Here is a 10,628-nt window from a genome sequence, read left to right as displayed (position 1 = left end):
AAGACACAAAATCGTCCAGACAACGGTCAATTGGAAAATAAATGTTAAGTTTTCCCCACCTGGAAAACCACAGTTATTTCTTCGATGCCACAAAACAAGACATTGTTTTAAAGTTGGAGATTCCTGACAGACCTAATGAGGTTCTGCTAAGCCAAGGACACGCATTCTTCCATGCACTTTTTTTTTCTTCCGCAAAACACCATTTTTTTTTCTCCACACTCCCGTCACTCTCATATACTGTAACTGAAGACTACTTGACATCGCATACCACACTAATAGACTGAACAAAAACAAATAAGATGGGAAACACTATCCTGGGGGAGGAGTTCCTCCTCAATGCTGAAATTCACTGACCTCGTTTTCAGCTAAATTGTACTGAATGAATACTCTATTTCAGGTAATTAGACTCATCTTAGTCCATTGTTTTGGTGAGGCACTTTGAAGAAAAATATCAAAAGAAAATGTACTTACATCTGAGTACTCGTGTTAAGTAGCTGTTATCTAACACAACGTGATTTACTCAAGTAGGACATCATCAGTCCTACAGTATTAACTAGGACAGTGAACTCAGAAAAAAAACCTCAAATGTGGTTCATTATAGAACCTTGGGGATTTTCTCCATATAATGGACTTCATTGGGAACCAAACGGTTGAAGGTCCAAATAAGAGTTTCGGTGCAGCTTCAAAGGGCTTTAAACGACACCAGACGATGAATAAGGGCTTATCTAGGACCCTTCGAGTCATGACTCAAAAAAAGGTTTGTTCATTTTGATGAACGAGTTCGAACAGGAGTCACGAACGTGCATCACAGAACAGAGCAAGGCGAGCATTTGTGCTTATAAAACTTAAACTTTTTTATTTATTTTTTTAAATGACCGATTGTTTCGCTAGATAAGACCCTTATTCATCGTCTGGTGTCGTTTAAAGCCCTTTGAAGCTGCACTGAAACTCTCATTTGGTCCCCAATAAAGTCCATTATATGGAGAAAAAATGCTGGAATGTTTTCATCAAAAACCTTCATTTCTTTTCGACTGAAGAAAGAAAGACGTGGACATCTTGGATGACATGGGGGTGAGTAAATTATCAGCAAAAGTTTTTTTTAAAAGTGAACTACTTTAACCGTTCTATTTCATCAGAAACGATCTTAAAACAGGGCTTTAAATGTAAAACACCGAACTAACCCTTAAGGGATACAATTATTAACTGGAGGATTATTAAATTTAGTAATAAAGTAAGTTTACACACTGTTTAATTCATAAAATCTTACTAAAATGAAATTAATTCAAATTAAATCCGTAAAATGATCCATCCCATGATGGAAATCTTTCTATATATATGAAGCTTGAAAAGAAATTCAGGTTTTTGATGACAACATCCCAGGATTTTCTCCATAATGGACTTCAATGGGAACCAAACGGTTCAAGGTCCAAATGAGAGTCTAGAACTTTTTCTTCGAAAAGTGTGATTGGTTGCTGCCCGGCAACAACAAAAGACAACAAAGCATGATCCAAGCACATGTCCTTCTTCTGTAAATCACATTAAAGGGATACTCCACTTTATTTGGAAATACGCTCATTTTACCACTCCCCCAGAGTTAAACAGTTGAGTTTTACCGTTTTCAAATCCATTCAGCCGATCTTCTGATATTTAGAAGAATATCAGTAACCAGACAGTTTCTGGTCTCATTGACTTCTTTAGTAGGAAAAAAATATACTATGGAAATCAATGAGACCACAAACTGTATGGTTACTGATATTCTTCTAAATATAAAAAAAAATCGCCTGAATACATTTGAAAACAGTAAAACTCAACTGTTTAACTCCGGGGGAGTGGTAAAATGAGCCAAAAATGATTTCCAAAAAAAGTGGAGTATCCCTTTAAGAATGTGTTGGTTGTGTTAATAATAATCAGAAATGTGTCTTCAGCATCAAATCAGTATATTAGAATAGAATGATTTCTAAAGGATCATGTGACACTGAAGACTGGAGTAATAATGATGCTGAAAAGAGGTGCCTATAGTGCCAGGTTTTTGTGAAAGGGGTTTCGGTGTCAGCCTAACCCATCAACATGTCATTTCAGACACAATACGAACAGACGGTGCTCTGGCTCCTCTTCTGTTGCGCTCAACTTTCCTACCTAAGAGGACAGAGTGAAAGAACTGAGCTATTATCTTACTGCTATTATCTTATGACACCAAAACATCAGCATCATCACAGAATGTTCTGGCAGAATAAAACACAAATAAATGCATAATGTTACCGGAAATGATTTTGGCAGAAAGGAACTGGTGACTGTATTCTGGTGATCATCAATCAAATAAGATTCACTGGGAAACACCTGCTCTTTTTGTAACATTAAGGCCCAGTGACCTGACCTCTTCCTCTTCTCGTACACCCAACCTGATTTATGTCAACACACTAAACACAAGCTTTTATTGGGGCAATTTAGGGGGTTTTAAAGCTATTCAGAGCAAAATAAGAAGCCACTTCTGTATGAAACCCTGCAACTGACACTGATAAATACAATCAGAAGTTAAAGGGACAGTTCACCCAAAAATGAAAATGTTACGATCATTTACTCGCGCTCGTGTCGTACCAAACCTGCATGAGTTTCTTTCTTCTGTTGAACTCAAAAGAATATATTTTGAAGAATGTTGGTAACCAGACAGTTGATGGACCCCACTGACTTTAGTAGGAAAACAAATGCTATGGAAGTCAATGGGGTCCATCTGTTTGGTTACCAACATTCTTCAAAATATCTTCTTTTGTGTTAAACAGAAGAAAGAAACAGGTTTGGAACAACTTCTAATTAGGCCTCCATCTAATGAAATCACTAAGTTTCCCTGCAGGACAGACAAGGCATAAAGAAAATATAGTAAAATAAGAAATACAATATTGAAAATGAAAAGTGTCTTTTTCAGTCACTGGGATATTATGGGATTATGGGATATCACTGGGATATTATGAAATACCTTAGGAAGTCTGCATGACCAAAACATATTTCTGTGCCAATAAATATTAGATATCAAGCAAGCTATAGGGTATTTTATTTGTAATACACACCCAAGCATTCAATTGTGAGGGCAGTGTATATTTACTAAGCAGTTTTATAAGAATGTATCATTTGTTTAAATGATTACATATTAAAATTAAATAATTTGCCAACAGCACCAAAATACTAAAACAAAAATTTTAGATCTCTGATTTCAGTTGTCCATGTTAAATTAAGCAATATTTCTGATAGTTTATTCTAACATCTCGTTCTGACTTTGTTGTTTTCTGCCTTCAAACAATTCCTGGGAAGTTACCATAATGGGTTAACAGAACATAGGCTTATGAATCCATTTGTGATCGGAAAGTAGCAATATTTTATATAATATTTTTATTTGGGAGACTAAACAGACGTAATGAAACATAGATGACAGCACTCATTACCCTGGCAAACGTCAGCTCCATGACCTCAAGCGCTAGAATAAGGTTATAATTGACTGTAGGACAAACACAGCAGCTTGTTCCATAATATTTAAAGTGCAACAATGGCATTTGCCCAAACTACGAGAGAGTGACATACGATCATTCCTGCAAAGAGATGTGCTCAAATAAAGTTCAAAACTTTATTTGAGCACAAACTTTAACTTTATTTGAACTTGTAATTACAAGCTCAAAAGGTTTCGCAAGTTGAAGGAGTAGTTCACTTTTTGTTCGAGTCAACGAACAAAATAAACGAATTGACTTGAAAAAAGATTTGTTCATTTTGATGAACGAGTTCGACCAGGAGAGTCACGAACGGTCATCACAGAACAGAGCAAGGCGAGCGTTTGTGCTTATAAAACTTGAACTTTGTTATTTATTTTTGAAATGAGCGATTGTTTTGCTTTATAAGACCCTTATTCATCGTTCTGGTGTCGTTTAAAGCCCTTTGAACAGTTTGCACTGAAACTGTCATTTGGACCTTGAACCGCTTGGTTCCCAATGAAGTCCATTATATGGAGAAAATCCTGGAATGTTTTCATCAAAAACCTTAATTTCTTTTCGACTGAAGAAAGAAAGACGTGGACATCTTGGGGGTGAGTAAATTATCAGCAAAAGTTTTTTTTTTTTTTTTTAAAAAGTGAACTACTCCTTTAATGCAACGTTTCTTGGGGAAATGCAAAACATTGGCGAGAGAACGCAAAAGCATTGCCATTATTTTTCCTCCAATCTCATTCTTTTTTCCACCAACATTTACATTTCTGATGACATGGCATCACAAGAATTTTGCATTTTGGCTCCGATGTATGAATCTTAAATGACGGAAAATACATTGTGTGAACAGTACAACCAGAAGAGGTTGTTCTGCACTGTAAAAAAAAGAAGAAAAAAAATCATGATTTGTTATCATAACATTTTTTTCTTCTGTCAAATCAACTTAGATAATTTATGTGGTTCAGATAACATAATATTTTGAGTTTCTGGTCATTAAATCAATCTCCTTCATTGTATTAACACAATTTTTCAATCTCAATGAACTTAAAGTTTTAAGGCAACCAGGTTACTTAATTTTTTTTGTAAGTTAAACCAACAATATTTTTTTACAGTGTGGTAATTTTACTGTAATTTACCGGGATTGCTGTGCACTCTTAGAAGAAAAGGTTCTATATAGAACCTTAAAAGGTTCTATCAGTGCTACATATTTGGAACCCCTAAAAGGTTCTATACACTCTTAAAAAAAGGGTTCCTCTGGGTTCTATATAGAACCCAGGGGTTCCATACTTGGCCAATAGAACCTTTTACCAAAAAAAAAATGGTTCTATATAGAACCATTTTGGAGTTCCATATATGAAGCGGGGGATGGAACCATTTATGGTTCCATGTAGAACCGTTTCTTCTAAGAGTGTGTGAAAGGGGCAATGATATGTTTGAGTTTAGTAAGTACTGTAAAATCTTTGAACAATTTGTGAAATATTCAAAATATTTAAGATTTGCAGCTACTTGCACAATTTGACAAATTTCCCTTTTATTTTCTTTGGAATAAACAGGTTTACAAATGGTCCTCTGTAGTGTGACTGATGAAGGAGAGCAGGCTGTCTGGACTCACACTGAGATGTTTTCACACAGATAGTGATGTCATGTCCTGAATCAGTGTCTCCGGCAGACGTGTGTCTCGCGACATGAAACAGGTCAAAGCAGGGGCCAAGAAGAGGGAAAACACACAACATACCTGTCTGTCAGTTATGCCACACACTTTTACAGAGAGAGAAATAGCTGTTACTGAGTTCAATGCCTTGCGATGTACAATCTAATGAGTTCAAAAGAAATGCCTTGGAAAAATGATGGAATTATCCTGGAACAGCTTTAAATGATGCTGAAAAGAAATATCAGCTTTACTTTACATGCATAGATTTGATGAGCTGTGCTTTTCCATCTGTCCATGCAGTCGTTCTGATATTAGTCCCAGAGTGTTTTAGTGGTTGCTGCAGCTGTAGGTGTCTTTGTCTCCTCACACAAACAGTCAGCGGTGGGGATTCCCTGCGTCCGGATACGAGGCAGACCTCCGAGGCCTGTGCTGCCCATGCACTGCATGGAAATGTGTGTGGCTGGAGCACAGAGGTCACCACACACAGCAATGCTTTGCTCCACAGACCACATCGTGCTTCATTCAAGCTCTGAAGAAGACAAACAAGCTATGAAGAAAATAGCTACACTTTCAGCACACTGTTGCAATTTGCAAGAAAGCCAACACTGAGAAAGAAACGTGACATCTTTCATTCCCTAGGACAATATACTGTATAATACCTCAAGACTAAAATATATTGCCATGCTAATACATAATATATTTCTAGCAAGTGACGATAGTGTGAAGGATTGTTTATTTACTAGACAGTTTAATAAAAAAATTAAATGAAAAAATATTTTAATCAAACTTAAGGGTAAAATTCCAACAGTGTCAAAATAAGAAAATAAATAAATAATAAAACAAAACAAAAAATGGAATTAAATATTTTAATCTGCTGATTTTAATTAAAGGGTAAACAAGTGTCAAAATAGAATAAAATAAATAACGTTTTTAAAAAAATAAAGTTTTATCAGCCAGGTGATTTAAAATTATATAATTGAGTTAAATTAATATTTTAATTAAATAAAATGCCTAAAGCATCAAAATAAAAAAAATATATTTTTTAAAATAAATAAGTAAATCAAAATAAAATAAAATTTCAGACTGCCCCGTTTTGGTCAGTCAGCGTCTGTGTGTGTTCATGTATTTGTGTTGAGATGCCGTGAGGAGACCTGCTGGCAGCGTCTGCGCTAACATCCTGTCGTCTGCTGTTTACAACTGTCTGCGTCTGTGCCACAATTCACAATTGTTGAGGGCCTTTTCCAATTCCATCACCGTCATCATGTTCGTCAAAGGAATTTTTACAGTGCAGTACAGTAGTTTATAGGAGGGGCGATTGTACATGGAATCTTACACTACTGGAATTCCAGGTCACAAATTAATAATCTTGACGTTTTTGCATTTTGCTGGATGCCAGGAATCTATGATGTCATTTAAAGGAAATGCCCCTTTTTACAATATGTAAAATAAGCCAAAGTGTGTATGTGAAGTTGTAGCTCAAAATACCCCCCAGATAATTTTTCACAGCATGTTATATAATTGCCCCCTTTTGAGGGTTTGTGTCCCTTTAAATGCAAATGTGCTGCTGCTACCGGCACAGAGGGCGGAGCTTCAAGAGCCTGCGTGTATGCGCGTGCGTGCGTGGCTGCGTGCTGTGCGTGCTAGCAGGTCCGATTACCTCATGCAGACAAGCACTAAAATGTCGGAAACTTCTGCCTTTTATGTTTAAATTGGAGTCTGACAACGATGGGGAGACTCATGACAACATGTAGAATGCAACAGGACGTCTCTGAATGGTTAGTTGATGAATTTATGTTGCTGATGTGGAGTTAACTATCTTCAGTGTTAGCATATTCTGTCATGATAATCTATAAAAACGCTTGTGTGGGAACTGTTGTAAGATTCCTACAGAGTGACATTATGTTGCATGTGAAAAGATGGATGCGACAGCTTGAGCAGAAACTCACAAATGTGCTGAGACTGAGAGTGTAACTTAGTAGCTAGTCCCTGTCTGTCAGCCGTTTGTTGTGGTCCTTAAAAAACGACTTCTTTAAAAGAAAAGATCTTCAGAATCATTTCTTTTGAACAGATGTTGTTTATGCTCAAACAGCAACATTACATAAAGTTAAAACAGTGAAATCATAATCAACCAGCCCTTTAAAGCCACGTATATTCATATAGTTTCTACCGATGAAAAACACATTACACATATTATTAGACATTGGCAGATAATAATAATGAATCTGTGCAGTATATATTTTTTTCAAAAGGAAATAAATTCTACTTTAATTTGTTTCTCTTGACATGTAAAAGATAACATTCATATGGAAAGAACTACTTCCACTTTCTGTTGAGGAGCAGATTTGAATTTTACTCACTCAAATAATCAATTAATTATGCAAATTAGGTTGGCCAGTGGTGAACATCAAGGGTGAATACCATGCACACAAAATAAATGCTCTTGTAGTTCTAGTAAAAAAAAAGAAAAGAAAAACTATCTTTTCACACTTGATCAAAACGCTTTGTAAGAATTGCAATCAATTATTAAAAGGTTGAGATTTTTCTTGAGGTTTTTTTCTGATGACATCAAAAACCATTCAGTTGCGCAATAATAAACAGAACAAAACAGTGTTATTAGAATCGTTTTCAGCCAGATGGTTTTAAACTATAATTTAGTTAAATCATTTAATTTAACGAATATTTAAATTAAATAACCTAATTCAAGTGTATGAGCCAACAATAATAAAAATATTTAAAAAAATTAAAGGGATAGTTCCCTTTGAAATTAATTTTTGGTATGTTTTACCGTCTTTGTTTCTGCAGTAGTTTTTTTATTTATTGTAGTTTAATTTTTATGTTCACCACCTCAAAGAGCATGCACAGAGAAGTCCAAATTGAACATGATTTAATGACTCGTAAATGTAAGTACACATTGATGGCCTAAGACACGAAACAAGCAGTTTGTGTGAGAAAACGAACGGTATTTATATCGTTTTTACCTCTTGTAACCACAGCCACAAAGCGCCCACGCCCTCAGATCACTTGGACGTGGCTGTTGTAAAAAGCGATATAAATAATGTTCGTTTTCTCACACAAACCGCTCGTTTTCTGTCTTAGGCCATCAATGTGTACTTACATTTACGAGTCATTAAATCATGTTTAATTTGGACTTCTCTGTGCATGCTCTTTGAGGTGGTGACCATAGACCTGCATTATATGACTGACAGACAAGAACGGTTTGACCTAAAAATATAAAAATTGAATATACTGTGGAAACAAAGACACCTACATCTTGGATGCCCTCGAGGTAAGCTGAAACATATCAAAAATTAATTTCAAAGTGATCTATCCTTTTAAGCTCCTCTAAGAAAGCACTTTTTCTTCTTTTTTTGACAATATCATCTCTGTTCCATGTATTTTCCTCCTAGAAACACTCCACAGATTAAACTGGAATGCAGTGCTAAACTAACAGGGCCAAAGGGCCCCGTCTGGACGCGGGGGACACGGCAGCACGGACACGTTTATCGCACCGTCCACGGCTGTTTGCTCAAGTGACAACTGCATCCTGTCTGAAAAGTGTCACTCTCGTTTTCAGACCTCTGCATCCGAAGCAGACTGTCCCGTATCACCCGCTTATCATCACCCGCTGGCTGAAACTCAGACATCTGCACGCTACAGAGGAAGAGAACAGAGGATACGGTAAGGTAACGAGACTTTGAGATAACTTCTGCATTCCCTAACTGACAGTTTATGCACTTAAAGGGATAGAAAAATATTTTTCTTAAAATTTAGCTTTTGCATTTCAAAGAGAAATGCTCCAGGTAAACTAGTCTAATCTTAAGATAAAGATGGATTGAAACAGATGAGGGATGAATAGATGCGCTGCCCTCACCCTCTCAGTTTATCTTGGCACTTGTTTGTTATTTTAGCCTCGATGTTTCGTGTCCGAATTCTTGTGTCCTTTTGTCAAGAAGAGCGAAACAGCTTCCAGAGGCTCTTTCAGGGGCCGGCGAGCGCTCGTGAGCGATGTATGCTGGGGCGCTCATTAGCTGACTCGAAGAGAAGCTGCTGGTGTTAGTTCAGGGTCAGCTCACCTATTCACACAAGTTTCTGTGTACACACACATGTCCAGAGCTGATGAACACATCACGATCCTCTAAAACAACACACTAACTGCTTCAACAAACATTGCAGCAAAAGAAAAAGTTCAATTTACATATTAGGTCAATCTAAACAGCCTCATTCAGAGCTGATTAAAAGCACATTTCTGTCGTATTGTATTTTTTTTAAATACACTAAAAACAGCTATATTGTGAAATATTTTTACAATTTAAAACAACTGTTTTCTATGTGAATATGTTTTAAAATGTAATTTATTCCTGTGATCAAAGCTGAATTTTCTTCGGTGTCTTCAGTGATCCTTCAGAAATCATTGTAATATGATTATTTGCTGCTCAAGAACATTTATAATTATTATCAATATGCAAAACATTTGTTCCGCTTAATATTAAATTCCGTAAAACTAAATTTTAGGGCTGTGCAAAAATTAATTGCGATTAATCGCATCCAAAATAAAAGTCTGTGTTTACACAATATATTTGTGTGTGCTGTATATAATTATTTTGTATATATAAATACCTATGCATGCATGCATGTATATATATATAAGAATTATTTGCGCTTAAATTCTGTATATATATATATATATATAAATACATAATATATATTATATAAATATAAATATTTTGTATATGAATAACACATTTTCTTAAATATATACATGGATGTGTGTGTATTTATATATACAAAATAGTTACATACAGCACACACAAATATATTATGTAAACACAGACTTTTATTTTGGATGCAATTAATTTTTGCACAGCCCTACTAAATTTCCTTCAATTTTTGGTGCAAGAACTTTTAGGTGTGGTCACTTTAGCAAAATGGGAGTTCAGAGGAAATATTTTAAAGTAACTGATCTGTATGTATAGAGAGACAATAAGAGACAGGGGAAAAAAAACATGAAAATAACTTAAAAAAATAAAATTAATTTGTATTGTATTTGTATTGTTAGGAAGGCGGATACAAAAAAATATAACAAAAATGAAAACCTCTTAATTTATCTGTATCGGTGGTTTATGAAGGCGGATAAGAAACAGGAAAAAAAAAATATGAGCAAAAATAAAATACTGCAACAATAAAAATGCCACAACAGAAGACAAATAATAGACTAATGAGTCTACTTTCTACGTTTTCTTAGTATAGTTTTCAATATTTTCAGCTGCATTGCTTTAATTCAGAGACACATTTCTCTGAGACGGTCTGTCAGCACACGGCTACTCTGCTAATCACCGCTAAAGCCATCAAAGCACAGCTTTCGAACAAACCCACCGCCTTCGGTCATATATTTCAACATAATTACTGTCATCAGCCGGGATAAGAAGTTCAACAGAAGCTGGTGAAAAATCCTTCAGCGGCTTTGATTGAGTTTATGATGAGGCCAAAGGTCAGCAGGGTGACAAAGAGAAAAA

At 35.6% G+C, this 10,628-nt stretch overlaps 1 long non-coding RNA gene across 2 annotated transcripts in view; it reads left to right on the top strand.

The window, feature by feature from the left end:
- Window positions 1-6,747: 6,747 nt before the first annotated feature.
- LOC148970864 (uncharacterized) overlaps window positions 6,748-10,628 on the top strand; it is a 30,340-nt gene continuing 26,459 nt past the window's right edge. Inside the window, exons 1-2 of one of the 2 annotated variants that reach the window (XR_016147365.1) lie at window positions 6,748-6,890; window positions 8,690-8,793. This is a non-coding gene — a long non-coding RNA (uncharacterized LOC148970864). Of the gene's footprint in view, window positions 6,891-8,522; window positions 8,794-10,628 lie in introns of both variants that reach the window. The other variant, XR_016147366.1, reaches the window with a different exon arrangement.

Source organism: Pimephales promelas, chromosome 18 (genome assembly GCF_988280905.1).
Source record: "Pimephales promelas chromosome 18, fPimPro1.hap1.1, whole genome shotgun sequence".
Classification (NCBI taxonomy): Eukaryota; Metazoa; Chordata; class Actinopteri; order Cypriniformes; family Leuciscidae; genus Pimephales; species Pimephales promelas.
This window is presented reverse-complemented; position numbering and strand designations above follow the sequence as displayed.